The sequence below is a fragment of the Sus scrofa genome, chromosome 3 (assembly GCF_054392235.1).
Source record: "Sus scrofa isolate SSC_HxYL_T2T_F1_AM1 chromosome 3, Sscrofa_HxYL_maternal_Yorkshire_Landrace_v2.0, whole genome shotgun sequence".
In the NCBI taxonomy this organism is placed as follows: domain Eukaryota; kingdom Metazoa; phylum Chordata; class Mammalia; order Artiodactyla; family Suidae; genus Sus; species Sus scrofa.
In genome coordinates, this window is record NC_139385.1 from 97,290,669 (window position 1) to 97,303,501 (window position 12,833).

The following is a 12,833-nucleotide window of genomic DNA, read 5'->3' on the forward strand; positions in this document are numbered from 1 at the left end:
AGGAACCATACACTGAAAACTCCAAAATATTATTAAAACACATTAAAAGATCTAAATAAATGGAAAGACAGCCATCGTTTACAAATCAGAAGACTTGATATTGTTGAGCTTCCTAAACTGATTCAATGTAATCCCTATCATAATCTTAGGTGCTTTTTACTTTTTACAAAAAAACAACAAACTGATACTAAAATGCATACAGAAATTTCAGGGACCTAGAATAGCCAAAATAATATGAAAAAAGTTGGATGATTCCTATCTCCTGATTTCAAACTTACTACACAGCTGTGGTAACCAAGATAGTGTGGTACTGACGTAAGGACAGACATAGATCAATGAAAGAGAACTGAGAGTTAAAAATAAACCCACAGGTTTGTGGCCATAATTTTAGACACAGGACCCAAATCCATTCAATGGGGATTAGTCTTTTCAACAATCGGTGCTGAAACAACTGAATATCCACATGCAAAGCATGAATTGGACCCCTTACCTCACCCCATACACAAAAATAAACACAAAATGGATCATAGACCTAAATATAAGAGCTAAAACTACAAGATTCCTAAAAAATGAAATAGCTGTAACAGCTGCGCTTAGGTTAAGCAGTGGTTTCTGAGACATGACACTGGAAGCACATGTAAAAAAGAATAAACTGCCCTTCGTCAAAATGAACAACTTTTGTGCTTTGAAGGACACTATCAAGGGAAAGAACACCTACAGAATGGGGGGGGGGGGCGGGAAATGGGTAAATCTGATAAATATATGTATATCTGATAAGGGATTTATATCTAAAACATATAAAGAATAATTATAACTCAATAATAAAAAAACAAACCAAGATAAAAATAGGTCAAAGACTTGAACAGACATTTCTCCAAAGATAACATGCAAGCGGTCAATAGCACAGGAAAAGATGCTCAACATCATTATTAATCAAGGACATAAAAGTCAAAACTGAGATACTACTTCATATCTATTGGATGATTACAATATAAAAACAACAAGAGTTCCCATTGTGGCTCAGCAGTTAACAAACCCAATTAGGATCCATGAGGACATGGGTTTGATGCCTCACTCAGTGGGTTAAGTATCCGGCATTGCCATGAGTTGTGGTGTAGGTCGCAGATGCACCATGGATCCAGCTTACATAACAGACAATAACAAGTGCTGGCGAGAATGGAGAGAATTGGAACCCCCATACATTGTTAGTGAGAATATAAATTGGTGTAACTCCTCTGAAAAACAGCTCGCAGTTCCTCAAAATATTAAACATATATATCATGTGGGTGCCATGTAACCTAGAATTCCACTCCTAGGTATTTATTCAAGGAATATGAAAACCTATGTCCACACAACAGTTTTACATCAACATCCATAGCAGGTTTATAATAGCCAAGCTAAGAAAACCTAAATGATCATCAAGTGATGAAGGGATCAAAAAATGCGGAATACGCATACAATGATGTATTATTTGGCAATGAAAAGGAATGATATCTGATACATGCTAAAACTGATGCATGCTAAAAGAGACATGAACCTTGAATACATTATGTTAAATGAATGAAGCCAGTCACACACAAAAAACATTAATTGTCTGATTCCATTTATATATAATCTATTATAGGCAAATACATAGAAATAAAGTATATCAGTGATTTCTTTGGGGTTGTGGGAAAGATTGGGATGGACTACTAATGGGCACAGCGTTTAAATACAAATTCTCTTGGGGAAAATTAAAATGTTCTAAAGTTTTCTGCAGTGATGGTTGTATAATCAAATATACTAAAATCCATTGAACTGTATTTTAAATGGGTGAATTTTATGATATAGGTCACAAGATATAGGAGAAGAGGGAAGGGAAGAGAGAGGAACAAAAAGTACCGCTAGGTAGTTGAGGCAGATTCTAGAAGATTACTTAGGGATATGGAAAACTCATCTCATCACATCTTTGGTAAATCCATGATATAGCCATTCCTGATATTTGTATGGCCAGTCTTTGGGGCAACACAGTGATAGTGCTGGTGAGCCCTTTTAGCTGATGAGATACATAGGTAAATTCTTCTTTACAATTCTGCTAAGGCTACTGGCTAAGAATATCAGATTTCAATTTACAGTCAATTTTTTTCATTTTTTGATATAAGTAATTGTCCTTTAAAATGTTAATTATTGCATCAAAGATGGAAGCAATGGTTTCAATTTATATTTTCAGTGGATGAGACTCAGAACTACTGAGGGTCATTCATTTTTCGTGACTCTGTTAGAACAGATGACAAACTATGGCCCAGGGGCCAAATTCAACCTGCTACCTGTGATTGTAAATAAAGTTTTAATGGAATAGAACTATGTCCATTCATTTACTTATTGTCTATGACTGCTTCTGTATAGAGTTGAATAGTTGTGACAGAGACTTATGACCTGCAAAGTCTAAACTATTTACTCTCTGGCCCTTGACAGAAAAAGTTTTCTGATTCCTGCTCTAGAGCAATACAACTAATGTGACTTTTTTTTTTTTTTTTTTTTTTTTTTTTTTTTTTTGTCTTTTTGTTGTTTCTTGGGCCGCTCCCATGGCATATGGAGGTTCCCAGGCTAGGAGTCGAATCGGAGCTGTAGCCACCGGCCTACACCACAGTCACAGCAACTCGGGATCCGAGCCACGTCTGCGACCTACACCACAGCTCACGGCAACGCCGGATCCTTAACCCACTGAGCAAGGCCAGGGACTGAACCTGCAACCTCATGGTTCCTAGTCGGATTCGTTAACCACTGCGCCATGATAGGCAATCCACTAATGTGACTTTTTAACAAATAATTTATAACCCAAATTAACAGTCTCCTCTTCAAAACATTCACCTTGTTAAATGGTTTATGTTTATTTCAGTAATGCCACCATTCTCAAGGCTTTTTTTGCAACTCCTTTTTGGTTGTCTTTTAAGACCTGAAATGCATTCTTCTTAATATCCTAGCAATGGAAAACTGAAGTAAGTAGCTATTAGGAACCAAGATGGCAAATCAAGGTGGTTTAAAATGAGGTATGACTCTATTGCAATAATTCAGCTGGCATTCCCATGAAGCATGTAAATTGTCTTCAAAAGCAATTTCAAATGAGTGCCAAAGATGATTTGAGCAGAGACAGCATCTTTTGAATAATTGTTTTAACCTCCTGCTGTCATTATTTTGAAGAAGAAAGCTCATTTGGATGTATAAATTCTAGTATATTGGTTAAATCTGTCTCTTTACCTCTCAGTCACATCTCATATTGGGGACTTAGGATACATTTATTATCAACGGGTAGGAAAATGTGTCTGATATGCCCCTGAATATTATGTGCCAAGAAAACAGATTTACAAAGACATTAACTCTCCATGGTTCAATTATCCCTGATGGGCTCTTTGATAGCCTACACATCTCCTTCCCTGCTTAGGTCCAGAAAGTCATTCTTCTATAAAAGAGAAGTGTTCCAGCCCGGTGGTTCTAAAAGAGCACACTCCTCTTTGCATGACTGCACATAAAAGGGGGGGGGGGTCCCTGCATTTCAAATACTTTCCAAGTCTTTTGCCTTAGATATGGCCTAATAAGGGTTATTCCATTAATTTCAAAAGTTGGGAGTCATTTTTTAAAGGATAAGTTTAGGCAAAGACTTTTTCTCAGCTCTATACTGTAACACTCACAAAATCCAACGCAAAATGCATCACCTAGATTTTCTAGTTTTGCTTTCTCCTTTCAAGTGTAGTGAGAAATTCACACTTAAACATTTAGAAATGGAGTGAGAAATCTGTTACCTAGCAAAATCTTTCTAAATTTTCAAGATTCTGTTTCCAAATATTTTACCACTCTCTTGCCCAATCTCTAATTTGACATCAATTTTCATTATTGAATCTTTCCATAGCACTTGACTTAATTTTCAAAGAAAAATAACTCTCCTTTTGCAGTTATAGTTCATCAATCTATGCAATATTTTAACCAAATTTCAAGATTACAACAACAAATGAAACTGACAATAAGCAGGTTCGGGAATACCTACCACTAACTCCTGGTAAACCAACAGTTCAACTAGTGGGAGAATCCTTCCCACCAGAGTAGGTACTATAGTGAGTATCTTTCTAGATGCAAATGCTATGGGCACCAGTCAGTATGTTTTACAGCAAAAATGAAAACAATCAGTGTGCAAAGTAAATAAGTGGAAGTTAGTTAAGTACACCTCTACTCCAGCCTAAGTGCCTAGAAGCTGATAGTTTAAAAAGGCCGATGCCTTCTGGGTAACCATCTATAAGCTCAAACTAATCTAACACATTTCTGTGAAATGATCATAGGCCGATGCCTTCTGGGTAACCATCTATAAGCTCAAACTAATCTAACACATTTCTGTGAAATGATCACGGTTCATTTCTTATTCATAAGCTAGTGCTTGTTATTTGTGCACCAGGAAATGAAGTCAGAAAAGCAAAAACCACAGAAAACACCAAGACAATTAGGATCTTAAATGTAAATGTTTTCACAAAACAGGAATTTGTTTCAAAAAGAGAAAGATGTAGTCTGATCCAATGGCCCAGATGTCAGAGGACAGGGAAGGTATGGGCAGTGAAGGCTTTGGTGGGAATGGAGACACTCTATTAGAGCCAATCAAGAGACTCTACGTTCTTGGCCACACCTGTATATTTCCTTCCTTCTAGAAACATGGAAAAATTATTATATGCTATTTTTGGTAGCCAGGAGATAGAAAATGTTACAATGGAGACTAACTTTTATTTCTATTTTGTTAGGTAAAGCCAGTCTTAGACAATCCATTTGTGGTCCATCCTACCATTAAGCACACTGCCACTGCTGAAGGGTGAGCTCGTGGAATGCCACTTAGCTACTAAGAAAAAATGACGAAGTACAAGCCGCCTTCTCAGAAATGTCTGACCTGCTAAACTGTCTGCAATGAAAGGAATATTAAATGATAGAGTTTCTGGAAAACAAAGCACCACTCCCTCTATGTGGTTTTTTTGGTCCTAGTTTATTCTTTGAAATCACATTTGTCTTCCTTCAGAATCATTATAATAAAGGTAAGCTGTTTTCAAAAGCTTAGTGATGGCTTCCCGATCTGCTATAAATAATCACATTTTATTCTCTGTTACGTCAATAGTTTAGTATTCTGTCTTTATATTCTACAAGCTTGGTTTCATAAAAACAAAATCCCTAAAATATTTATTCAGCAGGTGGAAGGTATCTGATTTAGCAGCCTTTTAAGGAAAAAATACAACAGCGGAGCAATGGAGTTTTAAACAGAAATGGAAATCAAAAGGGATGATGGAGGGAGTATTTGTGTCTCTAATGACAAGAAAGGGTCTTTCAAGAACACTAACATTTCAGAATTCCCTGAGAATGTTTTGACTCAGAAGACCATGCTTTTATACACACTGTTCCCAATACCCTGCTGGCCTTCTTCGTCTCCATCTAGCAAATCTCGGAATTTTGGGATCTTTAGAATTAACAGCAGTAAAGGTCTCTCTCTTCCCCACAGGGTTGATCACTCCCTACTCCTTGCTTCCATAAATCACCACACATAAGCCTATTTATTACACTCTGCTGTGATTGTTTCTATTACTCCTACTATATTTCAATGCCATAAAGAAAGACACAAAGTCTTACCCTCAGTTTTTTCTACCTCCACAGTCTAGTATTAAGCCTGAAACATAATGGACATGAGAAAAACATTTACAAAATGTATGAAACAGAAAAAGAAAAACGTTTTGCTCAAACAAAGATACTGTCTGAGTGGAAGGGAAGAATACTAAGCTGACACTTTCTACGGTAAAAGGCGTTATACACAAAGATCTCTGAGATCACGGGGGGAGTGTACTGCCTGGTATGAGGGTAAAGGTGAGGCGTGAAGCATGCATAGCAAATGGGATGGAGGGCATTCTAGACAAGAGAAGCAAAGGTACAAAAATACTGGATAACTGGAAGGGCACGAAGAAGGCAGGATCTATGGAAACTCCATGAGCAGTTATCACCGTAGGAGGAGCCAGGGGTGGTCAAAGGCAGAAACTACTTGAAATGGGTATGTCTTACTATTTGCAAAGGATGCCTCATGATTTTAAAATGCAAGATCATGACTATTTTAACTATAGTTGATTTGCAATACTGTGTTAGTTTCAGGTATACAGATCATGGAGTATTTTTTATGTCAGCTTGTTTACTGTTGAGAGTATCCTCTAAGACTACATTTAGCTATTTCTTCATATAATGGTAGATCTTTTCTCCTCAATTATTCTACAGAGATCCCTGAGGGAAGACACTATGTTATTCATCTTAATGTTACTCATTGTCACCTCCTTAATATCTAATACAAAGTGTGGCACATTCTAGGTACGCTATACTATTGCTTTTGGCAGGGGACCTAAGGGACCAGAAAAAGTGTGTGTGTGGGAGGGCACACATACACATAAATAAAGTCAGTATGAAGGCAAACTACAGTCTACACAAAATTCAAGAAATGCACCCCTGCATTGCCACCAACCTCTTTTAGTATACTGATACTCATGGTTGTGCTAGTTAATATAGTAAGAAATGGGGAACAGACTTGTGGTTGCCAAGGTCGAGGGAGTGGGATGGACTGGGAGCTTGGGGTTAATAGACGCAAACTATTACATTTGGAGTGGATAAGCAATGAGATCCTGCTGTACAGCACAGGGAACTATATCTAGTCAATTGTGATGGAACATGATGGAGAATGTGACAAAAAGAATGTACATATATATGTGTGACTGGGTCACTCTGCTATACAGTAGAAAATTGACAGAACACTGTAAATCCACTATAATGGAAAAAAATGAAAATCATTAAAAAATTTTTTAAATAAAACATAAAAATAGATAAAATAAAAACAAAAAAAAGGAAATGGGGACATCAGAGCTTCACTGTTTAGGAGATCATACCTTGTAAACTAAACACATAAATAATAAGTAATTAGCACACCTTGCAGATAAAAGCATTGTCTCAGTTCTGTAATATATTTACATCTACTGTCCCTCCACTCCCACCTCTAGCCCTCCTTAAACCTCCTAAGAAGTAAATTTTTAATGATTAAAGAAGTTAAATGCAGGAATTCCCTGGCGACTCAGTGAGTTAAGGATCCAGTGTTATCACTGCTGTGGTTACTGCTGTGGCAAGGGTTTGGTCCCTGGCCTGGGAACTTCTGCATGCTTTGGGCATGGCCAAAAATAAATAAATAAATAAAGTTAAATACTAACTTCATAAAATTTAATATTCAAAATTTGTAAGAACAAGACTGCTTGCCCAGTTTCTTCCCACCCAGTTTCTTCAGCAAGCCCGCAACACAGAAGAAAGGGGAGGACTGTGCTAGATGAAAGAAACATAAAGGGATGTGAGAAGTAGATGCAAAGACTGAATGGGGGTAGAATCCAGACTAGACTAGCAAACTCTAAAGCATATTTTGAGAACAATTGTTAAATGTGGACCGGGTAATACATAATATGTATTTTTTTTCTTTTTAGGGCCGCACCTGTGGCATATGGAAGTCTGCGGGCTAGGGGTCAAATCAGAACTGCAGCTGCCAACCTACACCACAGCCACAGCAATGCAGGATCCAAGCCATGTGTGTGACCTGCATCACACCTCACGGCAATGCCAGATCTTTAACCCACTGAGCGGGGACAGGAATTGAACCTGCAACCTCATGGTAACTGGTCGGGTTCATTACCACTGAGCCAAACAGGGACTCCCCAGTATGTACATTTATTGACATGAAAACCCAGTGATCACTAACTAGAAAAAAATGCAGATTAAAAAACTATCATGTAGAGTATGATTTTTTTTTTTTGGTTTAAAAACTGTGTAGACAGGAATGGATATGGAAAAAATGTACAGAGTACTAACAATGGTAATTTCTGGTGGTAGGAAGATGGTGTTTATTTTCTTATATTTTCTATTTTCTACAACGTGCATCTATAGCTATTGTAATAATAATAGTTGCTTTTAATTTCAAAAAAGCAGGTGGCTTACCTACCTTCTCTAAAAAGCATAGTTTTGCTTTAGAATGGCTTAAACTGCCATTTTAAGACTATAGTTTCCACTTCTGTTTGCTTTTAAACTCCTTTTTCTCACAAAGATATTTAGCACTGTATCCACAATCACAATGTACAATATATTTTCTGAAATTACTTAAAGAGCACTTTGACTGAGGAAAATTTTACGTTGAGTTTATTCTTCATTTTTGCTGCTTTTGTTTTGGTTTCCGAGCAAGATTTTTCACACAAGATGTTATATCAGACAAGATGCCATATGTCCTCAAAACTCAGCAGGAACAACTCAGAATCTGTAAAACAGATTTAATGATGCTCTTCCATAAATTGACTTCCCTATGATCCTTAAAATATGCACATATTTTAAGAAACCAATAATCAGGAAAACCTAATTAAGAAAGATAATTATGACTAACCAAAAAGGTTGGCAAATCACATTCAGAGATGTATATTCACGTTTGCCATGATCTTCATGTTCAATAAATATCATACAATCCTTGGATAATTAAGATGTATTACATTAAGCTTTTAGAAAGAACCATCATTATTTTGAGCATTTTGCTTGTATTCCATATAGAATTTTTTTTCTCTTCCATTCTAAATGTTTATGCCTTTGGGAAGAAAACACATTACAAATGCTGGCTCTCTTTACATAGCATCAACACATGAGAATAAAAAAGTGAAAATTAATTATCCATTCATTTTATCTAACACCAAACATTCATAAATTTTAAAGCACTAAAAAGATACGTCATGACTTACATGGGAAAAAAAAAAAAAAAGCTAAGTAAAGGAATTCTCCTCCTTCAAAACCAACCAAAAAATTAAATATAGAGGAAACTTCTTTGGAACAAGGACACACACACCAGTGCCAACTCCAAAAACGAGAGCTATGAAGCACACCCCAACAACAGAGGGTAATGTTACAATGTATAGCTCCTCATACATCAGTGGAAGCAGGTTTTCCTAAAAGCTAAAGTTGGACTAGGCCTCCAGGGGGAGGAGCCCTGTCCACTGAGTAGAGCAACCAGATGGAAAGATTTATGTCTGGGGAGAGGGGGTCAGGGAATTGGGAGGGTTACAGGAAATGTATCTGGAGGCAGTAAAGATACTGAACAAGCCACAGAAAGTCATGGGAGATACAACTAAAACAAAGCCCTTTTATTTATTTTCTTTACATCTGCACTTCTGTTACTTCTAACCTAACTTTAGAGGAGGGAGACTGCCTTAGGAAAAGCAGCCAGGCCAGGAGATTGTACAGTCTCTCACTTTGGTGATACTTTCATGAGTCACATCACCTATTAAAGGCTAAAATCTTCGGGAAGACATACCCAAAGGGCAGGAAAAAAATAGCCTATATGATGAGAGGACTTTTGAAACAAAAACTGAAACTTAGGATTGTCCCAGTGCATCCTCCCCTTGCCCCACAAGCAAAATGAAGAACATAAAAACAACGAAACAGGCAATTTTCAAGCAAATAGTTCCTCATGTCTGCAGAGGAATTTTAGATAAAAGAGCTCATAAAAAAAGAAACAAGTTTCAAAAAAATAAGATGTTGAAGTCCAGATTAAAAAATGAAAGAGAGAAGTGAAAACACTACAGAAGATGAAAAACATAACGCAGGAAAACAGAATAAATACAACTAAAATCACAATCAAAAACAAGGTAGATAGGATGCAGTAAGTCACCTTAAAAGAGGGGTGGGGTGGAGAAATGACATACATATATTTGGTGTTTTGGAAGAAGACAAAAGAAATAATGCAGAAAATACTCCTAAATATAATGGGCCTCACTGGTGGTCAGGAAGGAACATGAACACCTACATGAAATACTAGGTTTCACCTATCAGAATGATAAATTTTAAGCCATATAAATAGCCATTACTGTTGAGCATATAGTGTTTCATCCACTGCTGGTGAAAATCTAACTAGAAATGTCCAATCTGGAATAAGGGGCATCCTTGTAAAGCTAAAGAGAGACACATTCCATGACTCAGCACTACCACTCCAAAGTGCACACCCAGCAATGGTACCCATGCTTATATGCACAAGTACACATGTATAGACATTTTCGTGACAGTTTTTTTTTATAATTGCCAAAACCCAGTAACATCTGTAAGCCCAGTAAAAGAATGGATGCAGATTTTGTGAAATATTCATGCAGTAAGCTACTACACACCAGGAGTCAGCAAACTTTTCCTGTGAAATGCTGGATAGTACACATTTTCTCCTTTGAGAGCCTCTCATCTCTGTTGCAACTACTCAGCTCTACCGCAGAAGCACAAAAGCAGCCATAGACTCTACACAAACGAAGTAACTGCCATGCTCCAACTAAACTTTATTTACAGACAATAAAACGTTCATGTTATAATATAAATATCACAAAATATTTGTTAACATCTTTCTCAATCATTTCAAAATTTTAAAACCACTGTCAGCTTGCAAGTCATAAAAACAGGCAGCTGGAGTTCCCGTTGTGGCTCAGCAGAAATGAATCTGACTAGCATCCATGAGGACTCAGGTTCAATCCCTGAGTGAGTTAAGTATCCTGCGTTGCCATGAACTGCGGTGTAGGTCACAGATACAGCTTGGATCTGGTGCAACTATGGCTGTGGCCTAGGCTGTCAACTACAGCTCCAATTCCACCCCTAGCCTGGGAACCTCCATATGCCATGGGTGTGGCCCTAAAAAGACAAAAAAAAAAAAAAGGCAGCTGTCTAGACATGGCCTGCAGCTGCAAGTCAGAGTTTAGTAACTCCTGAAATATAGCAATAAAAATGTACAAAGCACAACTACCTGCACAAGACTGATGCATCTTCAAACATAAAATTGATTTCTTTAAAAGGTGATCAAATTCCATATATAAGAGGTCATTAAAAATTTTTTTAATTAAAAAAGTGAACAAGTTCAAAAAGAATATATACTAAAGCAGAAAAATAATCATTGCATCAATATAGAAAACACATTTAACAAAATCCAACACCCGTTCTTGACAAAAATTCTTAAACCAGGAACAGAGGGGAACGACCTTAACTTGATAAAAAAACATCTACAAAAAGCCCACAGCTAACTTCATATCAAATCCTTTGCTCCCTAAGATCCAGGGTACGGCGAGAATGTCCTATGTTACTATGCCTGTTCAACATCATACTGGAAGTCCTTCCTAGCTAGTATACCAGGGAACTAAATAACACACAAATTGGAAAGAAAAAAATAACACTATCTTTGCTCACAGATGACATAATTGTCTATGTAGAAAATGTTAAAGAAGATGAGGAAGAAAACCTCTTGGAACTAATAAAACAGCAATAGCAAGGTCACAGGATACACGACTTAATGCATAGAAGTCTATTGCCTTTCTTATATACCAGAAATGGATAACTGGAACTCGAAACTTAAAAATCAATACCATTTGCAATAAACAGAGAGATATTCTATGTTCATAGATCAGAAGACTTAATATTATCAAGACATCATCAATTTTCTAAACATGATCTATAGATTCAATGGAATCCCAATCAAAAATCCCAAAAAATATTTTGTGAATATCAACAAAGTGATTTAAAAATTTACATGAGAACAAGCCAAGGAGAGAGTCCTCAGGAGAAAGACGTCCTGCCAGCTGACACCTTGATCTCAGACTTCTGACCTCCAGAATGCTCTAAGGAGTACCTTAGGAGACAGGATTAATACAGCAGAATAGAAGGACTGGAGCTCAACTTCTCTCATGAAAACAACAAAATTACAACCAATTGCTGAACAACCTTCAACCAAATGGACTAGAAACTTTCAAAAAGGTATCCTCCTCTAGAAGACAAAGAAGATGCCACATCAAGAGGCAGGAGGGGTGATTACACAATATAAGCAACTGCATACCTGCCAGGTGGGAAGCCTACAGACTGGAAAGTAACTGTATCACAGAGATTTACATACAGAAGCGAGAGTTCTGAGCTCTATGTCAGGTCTCCAAGCCTGCGGATCTAGCATTGGGAGAAAAGCCACCAGAGTATTGTAGGCCAGTGGAGCTTGTGCACAGGAGCTCCACAGAACTGGGGGAAATGGAGACCCTATTCTTGAAAGGCACACACAGGCTTTCATGTGCACTGGGTCCCAGGGCAAAGCAGAGGCTCCAGAGGAATCTGGGTCAGACCTGACTTCAGTTCTTGAAGGATCTCATGGGAAAAGAGAGGGTGACTGTGGCTCGCTGTGGGGGAAGAACATTGCAGGCAAAGCTCTCAAGAATATTCATCAGCATGTGTTCCTCTATAGGTGGCCATTTTGGGAAAATCTGGCCCCACTCATCAGTGCTGAGAAGCCCTAAACCAAACAATAATCCAGGTGGGATCACAGTCCCACCCATCAGGAAACAGGCTGCCTAAAGACTCTCCAGGCACAGAGCCACCTCTAATCTCACCCAGAGACAAAGCCCCACCCACCAGAGGGATAGGAATCAGCCCCACCTACCAGTGGGCAGGTACCAGTCCCTCCCATCAGGAAGCCTGTAGCAAGACCCCATACCAACCTCAGCCACAGGGGGACAGACATCAGAAGTAAGAGAGTTTACAACTCTATTCTCTGCTAAAATGACAACACACCAAAAACCTATAAAAATGAAAAGGCAGAGAACTATAACTTAGATAAGGGAGCAAGAAAAAGCCCCAGAAAAGCAGCTAGGTGATCTGGAGATTATCAGCCTCCAGGAAAAAGGCTTTAATTGTTGATGCTGAAGATGATGCAAGACATTGGAAATAAACTGGAGGGAAAGATTGATAATTTACAGCAAACACAGAGCAAAGAAATACAAGAT

At 37.8% G+C, this 12,833-nt stretch overlaps 1 protein-coding gene and 1 long non-coding RNA gene across 51 annotated transcripts in view; one reads left to right on the forward strand and one right to left on the reverse strand.

Moving 5' to 3' along the window:
- The window catches only part of CCDC85A (coiled-coil domain containing 85A), a 691,220-nt gene that overhangs the window by 154,054 nt on the left and 524,333 nt on the right, over nt 1–12,833 (reverse strand). The window lies entirely within an intron of this gene.
- Nucleotides 2,134–8,345, forward strand: LOC146404787 (uncharacterized). Its single transcript, XR_014841943.1, has 2 exons — nt 2,134–4,256; nt 4,311–8,345. It is a non-coding gene; the product is annotated as an uncharacterized LOC146404787 (long non-coding RNA).